The sequence below is a fragment of the Crocodylus porosus genome, unplaced genomic scaffold (genome assembly GCF_001723895.1).
Source record: "Crocodylus porosus isolate Cpor-Errol unplaced genomic scaffold, CroPor_comp1, whole genome shotgun sequence".
NCBI classification, from domain to species: Eukaryota; Metazoa; Chordata; order Crocodylia; family Crocodylidae; genus Crocodylus; species Crocodylus porosus.
The window spans coordinates 10,835,804-10,848,418 of record NW_017728886.1 but is presented as its reverse complement, the minus strand read 5'-3'; positions in this window follow the sequence as shown (position 1 = coordinate 10,848,418).

Genomic DNA, 12,615 nt, shown 5'->3' with positions numbered 1-12,615 from the left:
GATTTAGATTAGACATCCGCAAGATCTACTTCACAGTTAGGCGGCTAGGAGCTGGAACCAACTTCCTAGGGAAGTGGTGCTGGCTCCTACCCTGGGGTTGTTTAAGAAGAGGCTTGATGACTACCTGGCTGGACTCATCTGAGTCCAGTCTTTTTCTCCCGCCCAGACGGTGGGGTCGGGCTTGGAGATCTACAAGGTCCCTTCCGACCCGACTTCTATGATTCTATGATCACATGCAAACTTTTGGGGTTGCATGTATATAACGTGGAAACTTCCTTGTGGGCTGATTATTTGGGATGCCATTATTACCTCTGTACTGGGTGGCATTTGACATTAGAGCTTCCAAAAGGGGGTAAGGGGAGGGAGTAGGAGGGAAGATGTTTAAATAAAGTAAAACCTTATGAACAATGTTTCCCCCTCCTCGCTTTCGGGGAAAGCAGAGGGGGATAGTTTTTGCTGCTCGCTGGCTTTAGAGAATGTTGCTTACCTGCTGCCTCTATTTTGGATATCCTGGCTATAGAGCTGTGCTTGCTATTCTGTGCGTTTTGAGTATGAGTAAAGGGTCACACTTGGAACATGCTATCAGACCATGAAGATGGCCCCTACATTCAACAAGCCTTTCCCCTTTTATTGATGACACCAAGCAAAATCAGTGAGTTGCCTTGCTCTGGCTTTACTCTTGTGCTGATGAAATACAGAATCTAAGAAACCTTGCTGAGACGGTCTTCTTCTAAAACAACAGATGTTTCTGCAAGGGATAGGCATAAGCCAGAGCTTTGGATTTTGAATACTTGTTACCTTTGCAGAGCAAGAACTTTATGCTTGTATATGATTCCTACTGCAGCAATGAGGCTTTTGCACACTACAGTGATATGTAAAAGCCACATTAAAGAACTGTTTGGGTTGCAAAGCCGACACTTCCAAGTTGGGAAATGTTAAAGTTGCCTGTACAGCTTTAATTCAGCTTTCTTGTGCATATGCACTAGGACAACCTTTAAGAACAGGACCACGTGATATTTCTTCTCTCCTTGCAGAAGTTAGGAGGTATGTAATGAGTGAGATGTGGATTTGCACAAAAAGAAAGGATGGCTACATGCTTAAGGCAATTGAATACTGCCATGAAGAACTGGACTCTCTCCATCACTCTGATTTTGGGCAGGTTGTGTCAACCAACTTCTATCATGACAACATAGTGATATCCACATTGTGATTGAGAGAGAGGAGCCTTTATATCCATTGCACAAAACTGCCACTTGAGGTAATAAGGAACTAGTAGCAGTAGCTGGCCTTTTTCTGAATGGGCCTGGAAAGATGGTATGTTTACACTGGCACTGTCAGCTGCCCTGAACTTTTTTGACGATGGCTACATAGAAATCAAATAAATAAATATAATTGGATTTTATACCAGTGGAAAAATGGAGTGGAGGGATGATATAATTTCCTACACTGGTATCTTTGCCCAATTTAATATAGAATCAGAGGTAAAACTACAGTGGTGTAAGTAACACTGGTGTAGGTATTGTCTGTTTACAGCTTATTCCAAGATAGCTGTGCAGTAATAGCATCTATTTCCTGCAACTGCACTGGGATAACTGTTCATGTCTGCTAGAGCCCAGTTTTATTTACATTGATTTACAACGTGGATACATTGAGTTACACTGGTGAAAAATGTGTCTCTTACAGGATCTCTGTGGGTCAGCGCTGAATAGGGATGGGACACTTTGCAGGGGGTATTGCAGATATTAGCTGACTGAGAAATGTTGAGACCCAGGGATCTTGGGTTCTGTTGTAAGCTTGGAGGGGTCATGGACACAGACTCTTCTGCCCTTTCCTCTCCACCCAGAAATGATCCCTCCAGGCCTGACCTCTCTTACTTGATCTCCTTCCAGACCTGCCTCTTCCCATTTCTGGCTCCTTGTCTCAGTCCTAGTTTCGTCACCTAGCTTCCAGGCTTGTCAAACCAGTCCTATCATGTTCTCCCCCAGGCTGCTCATCCAGTCTCCATCTCACTGTTCAGTTCCTTGCTCCAGTCTCTTTCCTAAGCCAGTGCCATTTCTTCCCTACCTTCTCATCAGATTAATCTCCCCCTCCTCCTCAACTGCTTCCCCACCTCAGTCCCAGCCTCCCATGACTGCTTATCAGATCCCAGTTCTGGTCCCCATTACTTCCCTAGTTTCCAGTCCCAGGCTCTTTGGCCCACCAGTGCGAGCCTGAAGTTTCCCTTTCTCACTCTGGCTTCCTATGCCCATGTGCACAAGGTCTGATACCCTCTGCATTTGAATCAGATATCTTCACACTGCCCGTTCCCATCAGGAGGAGGGCTGCCAAGAGCGTGCTAGATGCAGTCTTTTTGCTCTCGATTCAGATGCCAGGACCTGGCTTCTTTTGCAGCAGCCTGGAGCTGTAATGGCAGAGGGAGTACTCTGTCCTGGCCTGGAGCATGTCCAATGCAAACAGGATGTTTGAGGAATTTAGCTGGTAAAATCCAAGACGTTTCTATTGAGCACATATGAATTGGGAAGTTGAGAAGACTTCTGCTGGCTAGATTTGAATGGTTTCTCTCAAAAACCGTATCCATGGTGCACAGGTCACCACCCTCTGACAAATGGCAAGTTCTTACCCCAAAGTACGGGAATGGCAGAGCTGGAGAAAAAGGCACTGGAATTTTTTAGCATTGGGCACAAAACCGTGCACTTTCCCTTTGCTGCCTTCTGCAAAACAGCTGGACCCTTTGGGCTGAAAGTTTTATCCAAAACCAGGACCTAGAAGTGCAAACCCAGCCAAGAAAATTTCTGCTCAAATGGTTACAGATCATAATCAACTGAAAACCGGATGTTATCTAAGGAAGTATTGGACACCCTTACCTATAATTAACTAATCATCACCCATCTATCCTGTGCCAAGCCATTAAACTGAACAGCTCTGAACTCTGGACCTGGAACTGGAGCTTTTCCAAACATTGTGACTTGAGCTCTTTTCTAGCATCTCAGGCCAGGATCCAGAACAGTGCTTAAGCATCCTTATGGAAGACAGCGCTTCAGCATGTATTGAGCATTAAGCACACACTTGCATTTCATTTGGTTCAGCGCACATGTAAGTGCACTCCTGAATTAAGGATATTTGGGGCCTTTGTTAATAATGGTTAGTAAAAGGGGTAGAAGATTACACTGAAGGGCCTGACTTTTGTAAGGAGCAACTTCAATGAAATGTTGCCCGCTGCACATTACAGACAAATGCTTCTGTTCCGTTCGTCTGGATGAGGGCTGCTGAGCCACCTTTAATTAGCTGGGCTATCACTGGTGCTCAAATGCTTTATCTGTGAATATGAGCAATGCCCTCTTTGTTTGCGACTGAATAATTATAGCGGCCCTTGATATTAACAAGCTTGCTCAGCAAGAGCAGTGTTACAAATCTGTGTTTCAAAAGCAGGGTATGGTATTTTCAGCCATCGCTCTAAACGGTGGTGTTATGGGTACATGTTTCTTTCTCGCGCTCATTAAGGTCCACTGCTATAACCGGGTGCCACATCTCACAGCGACAGCCCTTCATTCACTTCCAGCTGTCATTTTGTTATCAAATAGCATTGTAGAGAGGCAGGGAAGAATTGGAAATATTAATTAAACATGAGGAAGCAACATTTCCACAGAGCTCAGAGCCAGGAGGCCTTGGGGCTGTGCCCAGCTCTGCCTCTGCAGTAAATCACTACTTCTGTCTCTGAATAGGGGTAGTAACACTTGCTTTGCTTCACTGGGGTATTGTGAAGTTCAGTTTAATGTTTGTGATAATGCCTTCAACTTTGGTATTGGAGAGAGCTTTATGGGCAAAGGTATATGTGGAATACATAAATGTAGGCACCAAATATAATATTTCTAAGCAGCTCATGAAAAGGAATACTTTGTGCAATATTATTGCTGGGTAGTGAGGGACTGGCATGTAAAGTACGTCACCAGTACTAAAAATAGGTAGCGCCGATGTTACTGGCTGCAACATGGGGATGTGAGGCCATCTGTGTCGATTCCTAATTACCTTTTTACCTAGGACAGTGGTTGCATTGCCAGCTTACTGCTGGAGGCTTTGGCCAGGAGGGCTGGGAAAGACTGAGTTGAGCACTACTGAATTATAGTATTGCTGTGGTGATAGATTTATTAGGGGTAGCCTCTAAGGATTGGTGTCTGGAGTATAAGAATGTATAGACAAACTCTTTCCACCTCACCAAAGTCCCACATAGTCATTGAGTAGCATCAGATAGAATAAGACGTAATAAATCTCTTTAAAAGAAGTCCTTTAAAGAAATGCTCTTGTAAGGCTTTATCCATCCTTTTGCTTTCCTTTCCTTGGGTGTGCAGACTGATCTGAACTCAGAGGTCTTAGGGTACACTCCCTTGCATCCATCCTCAAAACCTAGCAACTCAAGGGTCTCAAGTCTTTGTGGACTGTACGTGACTTTCCAACCAGCTTTACTATCATGTTATTCAGGCTTGTTGTTCGCTGCAGTAGGAAAGAGGTCAGTGTTAGATCACAGGTTACCTAGTTAGGAGATAGAGCAGGTTGGCTTCTCAGCAAGTTAACTGGTTCAACTGTATTATGATCTTCTATAGGTGAGAACCTACTTCATCAGATACCATTTGAGGAGACCCACAACCTTTTCCTTAGTCTCGATTCTCCAGTTCATTTGGTTGAGGCTGACCCAAGGTTCTCTCTGCCCCCGAACAGTAACCTTCTTGAGTTTGCTTAGTGGTAATAAGTCTACATTGAAAGTGGTAATGCATTTAGCGGGCATGCTTAAATAACTCTTCCCCAAACACTGACCTCTTCTAATCTAGACAAATCCACTAAGTTTTGTCTTGAAGACTGATCCTACCCAATGGAACCACAGTTTGATTTGCGGGCAATACAAGGAATGACCCAAGCTGCAGCCATACCCTTTAGCAAGATAGCCTGTAGCCCTAATCTCACTCCACCTGAAAAACATTTCATTCTTCAATGCGCTCTTATTGCTACCCACAACCCATGAAAAACTTGTCTTTTTAGGTTAAAGCTTTTTTGTGATGCAACTGAAAACCAGATACAGTTAGTATTTTCTGAAGAGATCCATTTCAAAGAGCTAGTTTTGATTCAGTAGGGGATGAACTGAGAACACCTATGTTCCTGCATTATGTTCTTGCTTTGATAATTAATTGCCCTGAATACCACCTTTCCTGATCCTTGTGGAGTACTATTTTTCTGGCTGTTTTTAACTGTCTTCATTTATGATTGTGGTCAATGCCACAGATCATAGAGCAGTGCAATATGGGATGCATATCTGAAGCAGCAGGAAAGTCTAAAGAGTATTTTCAACAAACGATTTGCTTCGCTTTGCATTTCCTTTGTGCTTGTCCTACAGAAGGAGAGGGAAGAGGAATGTTTTAGACTCTGAATTCAAATGAAGAAGCAAGTTGAGAAGTCCTATTATACCATACAAACAAAAGACACAAGGGTATGATTCTGTACTGTCTAGCACATTATTCAAGTGGTTTAGAACATTATGCCCTTGCAATGTGGGCATACAATACTGCTAAATGTGAATGGTGCCATCTTACTGATGTTTTACACTTCCTTTGCACAAGAAAGATGGTGTACAATGCAATGTACAAGGTAGCAGAGCCAGTAGGCTATAGGCCAGAATGTCCCAGCTCAGGTTAGAGGTGAGGAGGTGTAGGGGCTGAGATCTAGTTACTGTCACTGCTTCTCTCCACCATAGCATGGATGGGATGGGTGGGGGGCGGGAATTGTCTGCTGGCAAATTCTGCTGTAGCCCTGCATCCACATGCCAGATTCAATGGATCTGTGGTAGGTTGCCAGCCCCTACAGTAGAGCATTGGCTGTGTTTCCCTAATAAACTTGCATGTTATCTGAACCCCATGGCTAGGGAAAGACATTCAAAAAGCCTGAGCCTGAATTGATTCAATCTTTTTAGGTTAGTCTAACCTGGCTAGGCTAAATCAGTTTGTAACTGCATGAACATTCTGCAGTGTCTCATGCCTGCAGTGGCTCATACTGAGAGTGGGGAGAGGGGCAGCGGTGCTAGAGCAGCCCTCCCTTCCCTTTGACAGTGCTGAGCTGAGGGGACATGGCAGATGTTCCCCCCACCTCCTGAGCAGCCCAGCAGGGAATTGAGAACAAGTTTTTATCACCCCTAACTGAGTATTTATTACCCCATTAAGAAAACAGAGGGACAGTACCAGCTACCCGTTGATTCTCCCTTAGTCCCATATGCCACAGCATGGACCGTAGCCATCATGTGGTCTGCTAGCTAATGCTGAGGTGTCTGTAAGTTAGAGGAGATGGGGGGGGGGGGAAGGAGCAGGCAAATGCTTGCAGTCTCTGCTCAGCTCCAGCCAGAAAGTGGAGGGGAGGGGAGGGGCCAGCTCTGCTGTGGAGCTGAGAGCCCCGCCCAGCTCAGAGAGCATGCCAGGATGTGGGGAGAGTCTGGTTTAACTTAAACCAGAAAGTAGTCTGGGACAGACATTGCATAAACTGGTTTGACCCAAATCAGTTAAGTCTGACACTGCATTCAACCAGGTTTATCTGAAACTGGTTTCAGTCATTTTCAAACTGGTTTATGTGCACTGAACATCTGTTCTGTTACAGGTTTAAACCAGTTTCTGATCACTTAAACTGGTGTATGTGTAATGTCTATCCCTAGCCCAATGGCAATGCATAGGGGATGCATGTAAGTGCATGTGCACCCCTTGAAATGGGCTGTGCACCCCCTGGAAATGCCAGCTGCAAAACCAGAAGTGCCAGCGGAAGTACACTTCCGGTTTCATCGCTGATGATTTTGGGCTTGGCGATCGGCCACTAGGGACCCCCTCCCCTGGTTGGTGATCTGGTGTTGCCCCCAGACTCGGGAGGCACCAGTCACCCATGCCCTAGCTTATTTGTATAGTTCTTTGCTTGTGATTGCAATAATCCCAGCCTCCACCCACTCTGATTGCTTTTGTCATATCCCAAAACAGCATCTTGGGTCAATCAGTGGAAGAGCTTTGAATCATTCTTCCTATCAGAATGTATGATCTTTTTTTCCAGAGATTTCCCTGCCTCCCAATTTATTTCACCTTTTGATATGCCCAGGAATGGGGTTGTAGCTTCTACTTTTTTCTTCCATGAAGTGTGTTATAGGTTCTAAAGACTCCTTTTCCTTGATATTTTATTGAGCAAGTCTGTCCCCTTTTCAGAGCCATTCTTGTTGCATATTTTACTTTGCTTGTCTTGATCTTCTCAGCATCTTAAATACCTTCTTAGCAAGTCTAAAGGAACTCTTCCAATTGTTTTGTGTTGTAGGCTATTTCTTCAGTTCTGTATATGCAAGTTCACTGTGTTCCCTTTCCCTCAGGCCATGTGGTCCAAGAGGTTTAGACAGGAGTGGATGCCATTTCACATTGGTTCTGTTTAGAGTTATGCTACTGGCTGTGCATGACCTTTGACCAAGTTGATAAGCCACTCTGCCTCAACTAACCCTTAAGTCCAGTGGATTCACACTGACGAAGCTTGTTTAAAGGTTGTATGCCACTTTGAGAGCCTTGCATGAGTGGGTTTTAAGATATTGTTATCCTGAGTAAAACTAGCCCTAATAATAGATTTCCTGATGAAGAGGTATTTTAAAGCGTTGTAACCTGTGCTGCTAGTTGCCTTTTCTCTTGCAGCGTATGCTGTTTTCTAGTCTATTGGGGTAGTGGAAGGCTGCAGCCACAATCATATAGGTAGGATGCTTTGGTCACCTTATTAGGATATAGGCCTGTGACAGCTCTGTGATCCTCAAATTAAACTATACATAGATTAATATAAGGATCCAAGGTATGAGGAAAGCATAGCTGGGCCCAGAGGACTGAATTACAAGATGTCTCCATGGTCCAACAGAAGTCATGAGCTCTGGGCATTGGGACAGAACTCATCTTGGAGATTAGAGCAGCAGTTCCCAAACTGTGGGTCATGACCCCAAATGGGGTCGCAACATCAGCAGATGGGGTTGTGGGAAGTGGGGGTGGGCAGAGTGTGGGGAGCCATGCTGTGGAAATGGGGCCATAGGTGGGGTCATGCTGAGGAAAGGTTTGGGAAGCTGAATTAGAGCATCTCTTAAATTAAAAGGAGAGTCTTGTGATTTATGCACTGGGCCAGCGGTTTTCAACCTTTTTCAATAAGTGTACCCTGTCTAGATATGGGGGCGGCGGCAGCAGCGCAGGGTGGTGGCGGTGGCAGCTATGAGCAAGCTTTCCCCTTCCCTTGCATCTGGCTGGCCGGGCAGTGCCATCGCCTGCAGATGGGCACCACTGGCCTTGCTCCCCCAGCCCTACTTCTGGGAGGCGGTGGCGCAGGGTAGTGGGTGGCAACGTTCCGTCCCCACTTGCCCCCACGTATCCCTTAGGGCCTTCCCAAGTACCCCTGGGGGTACACGTACCCCCAGTTGATAACCCCTGCACTGGGCTGCAACTCAGAAGAGACATGTTAATTCTCAGCTCTGCCGCAGCTTCTGTGTTCGCCATTGAACAAATCAAATGATTTCCTCCTGCCTAAGTTCCCAGATGGCCAAATGAGGCTAATAATACTTTTTGTCTCTGTAGAGAGCAAGCTCTTAGGGCAGAGTCTGTCATGTTGGGTGTTTGTACAGTGCCTGGCACCATGTGGGGCTGCCATTTTGGTGTTGTGGCCTTGTAATGGGATCCCCTAACCCCATTACTGGGTAGACAGTGTGAGTTTAAGAGGGAAAAATGGAGAGACCCTTTTAAGGCCTGGACGTCTGTAACCAGAAGGGGTGGAGCCATGAGCTATAAAACCCAAAGCAGGAGAGGAGCTGGGCAGTCTGGCCCAGACAGTGGTGGGGACAGGAGCTCCCACCAGCATATGCCACAAATTATGAATAAGCCCAGGACTGGAGATGGGATAGCCAACTAGATAGAGGGGAAGGCCTGAGGGAAAGGCTTTGCATTGTTAATTTGATACTGCTTGTGGGTCTTGTTTATCTTGAGCAAGGTATCCTCCTGGCCTTAGGAGCCTTGCCACAAGGCATAGGACAGCTTCAAGGGGAGATGGGAGGTTGTTGGGGCACTAGACAGAGTGTGTGGTGTAATGCTTTACAGTAGCTGAGAGAGAGTCCTGGAAGACTGACAGGAGGGTCAGCACCCTTAGGAGCTGAATTGGACTGATGAGTCTCTATACATTGATTTGGGATTAATGAAGCCCCAGGACTGGCTGGTGACTGAGAGTTCAGAGGAGTCAGAGAAGCTGAGCAAACTGGCGAACCCAGGAGGTGGGCAAGTAGTCACTGTGGGGTTCAAAGGCAGTAATATTGACTGGGTCAGACTTGAGAGAGCCATGTGATGAGATGTGTGGAGAAAGGGACCTGAAGTGTCACTCCAGCTGAGCTGAGGGCTGTCTCCATAATCACTAGATAAGACCAAGGTGTAGCAGGCGAGACCAGGGCATCCACTGAGATGCTGGAGTGAAAAAGCAGTTGAGGACTGACCACGCAGGGCATCAGACTGCACATTAGAACAGCAGATTTCCTACGGGTCTCTCCTTGGTGGGACAACTTCAATGTTGTGAGTAGCAGGAACCTCTTTTTCCAATTGTATTTTGGCCCTTCCAGAAGGGCATATTGTGCCTACCAGCCCAGTTCTTGGGGTTAGGTAAAGTAAGACTACCTTGAGCTTTAGGTGTTCCATAGTCAAATGTACTCTGCTTTCCCAGCTGTCGAGAAACAATATTTGCCTTTGCCTGTTTCCTCTGACTGACAGGGGGTGCATCAGTCTGAAACTCCCATCACTCTGCACCTGGAAGCTGTTACTTTACTGGCAGATGGAGTGCTCTGAAAGTCCTGTGTCACCACACTACCTAGTAACAGGGCGTATATAGCCATCACAAAACAGTTTCTGAGCTTGGGCTTTTATCTTAGCAATGAAACACAAGTTACAGAAAACACATAAAAAGAAGACTTCTCACAAAACTTTGATGTCACAGCTTGTGTCTCCTGAGAGCCTTTTCTTCCTACTGCTGCCATGGCTTGTTAGGTCAGAGTGGCAGATTCTTCTGCTACTTGTAATTTTATTTCTTTGCTAGGCTCCTGCCCTATCTGAGGATAGCTGGTTAGAGCAGGAGTAGCCCTTTGATCAAGAATGATACACCTGAATGATGACAATATGTTTTCCCAGTTTCCTTTTCATGGCCTAATTATTCTGGTTCCTGCCATGATTGTTCAAGTAAGAGTTTCTTCAAAGGAACAAAGAAAAAATTACATGGAATGTTCTTAATTCAGTGTGTGATTTAGTCAGACAGTTCATTCAAATGAATAAGCAAATAAAACCTCCCTTGATATTGGAATAAGTTTTTTTGTTGTTGTTTTTTTTTCCCCCTCTAGAAATGGCTATTGACTTGGGGTGTAAGAGGCCTGTAAAAATCTTGTGGATGTTGGAGTGGGCTCTGACAGCCGCATCTCTTCTCCCTCTGTACTCGCCTGCCACACCTTTGATTTTAAGAACAATAAAAGAAAAAGCACAAGTATTGGGAGGTGAGATTTTCTCCTTAGCCAGTGCCAGATAGCAGCCTCAGACCTCTTTTTGCAGGGCGCCTCCAACCTCTGTACCCTGCCCTTACCACACCAGAGGTTCTCAGTACTGACTTCTTAAATAATCTTACGTGCACAGAGTTCAAAGCTAGGAAATAGTTGTTTTAGCACCTATTTATTCACTAGTCCTGATCCCATGTCACTCTGTGTATTTACTCCCCTGGGATCTCACACTCAGCTGATTATATACTGGGCCTGCTCTCTCACAAAACAGTCCAGTGCAGGTCCAAACTCTTTTATCAATCCTGGTCATCTATGTTTTAACTTCTGACTCAGGCAATAGTCTTTGTTTCCTAGCACCAATCCCTTAGCTACAGGACCCTGTCTAATCCTTAGGATACCAGGCTCAGAAGCTGACAGGGTATCACAACTGGCTCCCTGTCTTCTTAACCAAGTCCCGTGAGCTCTGTCTCCACATTTGCCTCTTGTGATCAGGGACTTTTAAACTGGGACTATCCCACCTGGCAATCAACTTAACTTCTCATTTCTTCTTTGGTGGTTGGACTAGATGACCTCCTGAACAACATACATTGTACTCACCGGATTGATTCTCACCCTGAGCTCAGGACTACCATGTCACCTCTCTGCTTAAGGTAAGACTTCCTTCTTCACTCCCCTCTCACTTCCATATGGCTCCTTTGTTGGCTAGATCCCAGGCAAATTTCTGCACCTCCGTGCGAAGCATATCACTAACAACCCTTGCGTGTATTCCCTCTCTGGGACAACTGCCCTTTCAGACCCACTCACCTTTTTACTTCTGGCTGCCCCTCCAGAAACCAATCCTCACGTATAGCTTTCTTGTGGGTGGCGTGAGAGTTAATGAAAGACACCTGAGTTCTCAGCAGTGTGGGACGGCTCACTTCTTTAATCCCCTCATCCCATTTAGGTACATTACTCGCTCCGTGGCACACAACAGGGACGGCTCTCCCAGTTGCAACAGGGGGCTCGGCAGGCACCCTGTTACACGGGGTATGTGGCTGCATAATTTCTTTTGATTCAATCTTTCCATCTTAACAGCATAATTGAGGCACAAACGGAATTCCCTGCAAAAGAAGATCCGTTTTTATGCTTTTCCGGTGAATGCATAGTTTCCCTTTGATCCATATCTTGTTCATTTTAGGTGCTGTTAACAACTTATCCTGCCAGCCCATAGATCCCTCCCACCCTCACCCCCAGGTTTTAGTGACTTCCACACTAAAAAGAAATGATCTGCTATAGTACCGATCCATTCATATAACCACTGGAATGAATGCCGCGACCCTGCTTCCGCCATCTCTGTGAGTAGCATGGGTGCAGTGACTTGTCTGGGAGCTAGAATTATTTTGCAATCAGTCTGTTGAACAATGCGATGAATATCCTGGAGTGAGGGATGAATGTTATTATGTTGATATTCAGTCAGGTTGTCTAGACTAAAATTATTATGGTGAGACTGGCTGGATAATTGATGTCAAGTTCCCTGTTTTATAATTTATACCCTGAATCTTTAAATCTAGGAGTAGATTAAACTTTTCAGTTAAATCTTGTAGATTTAGAGAAGGAGAAAAAAAATCTCACTAAAACATTTTGCTGTATAAATACTAGGTTGAGGTTCTCTGCTACAGCTGAAACGTTATTGTTCCATCTTCTGAATTAAATGAACCAATTCTGTCATCTAACTGTAAATTAACTACAATTATTTTTAGTGGGTGAGCCCAAAATAAACCAAAAAACCTCCCAGAAATGAACGGGGTCCTTGCTATAAATTGCCACCAGGTCAGTCTCCACCTAACTCCAACTTCAGTTGGTGCTGAAAGAAGCATCTTCTGAAGCCTAGGCAGTAGGACCTGGGTGCTTTGTGGGTTCAGTTTCCTGAAGGTGAAGATTTGTGCAGTATTTAGGTGCATATATGGGGGCAGCAAACAGCTGCACAGGACTGCCAAGGTCTCCAACTATTTTCAGCAGCTTTTCCTTCGAAGGTTCCTACTTCTCCAGCCAGCTGATGATGGTCTCCAGTTGATCAGAGAAATGATGGCTTT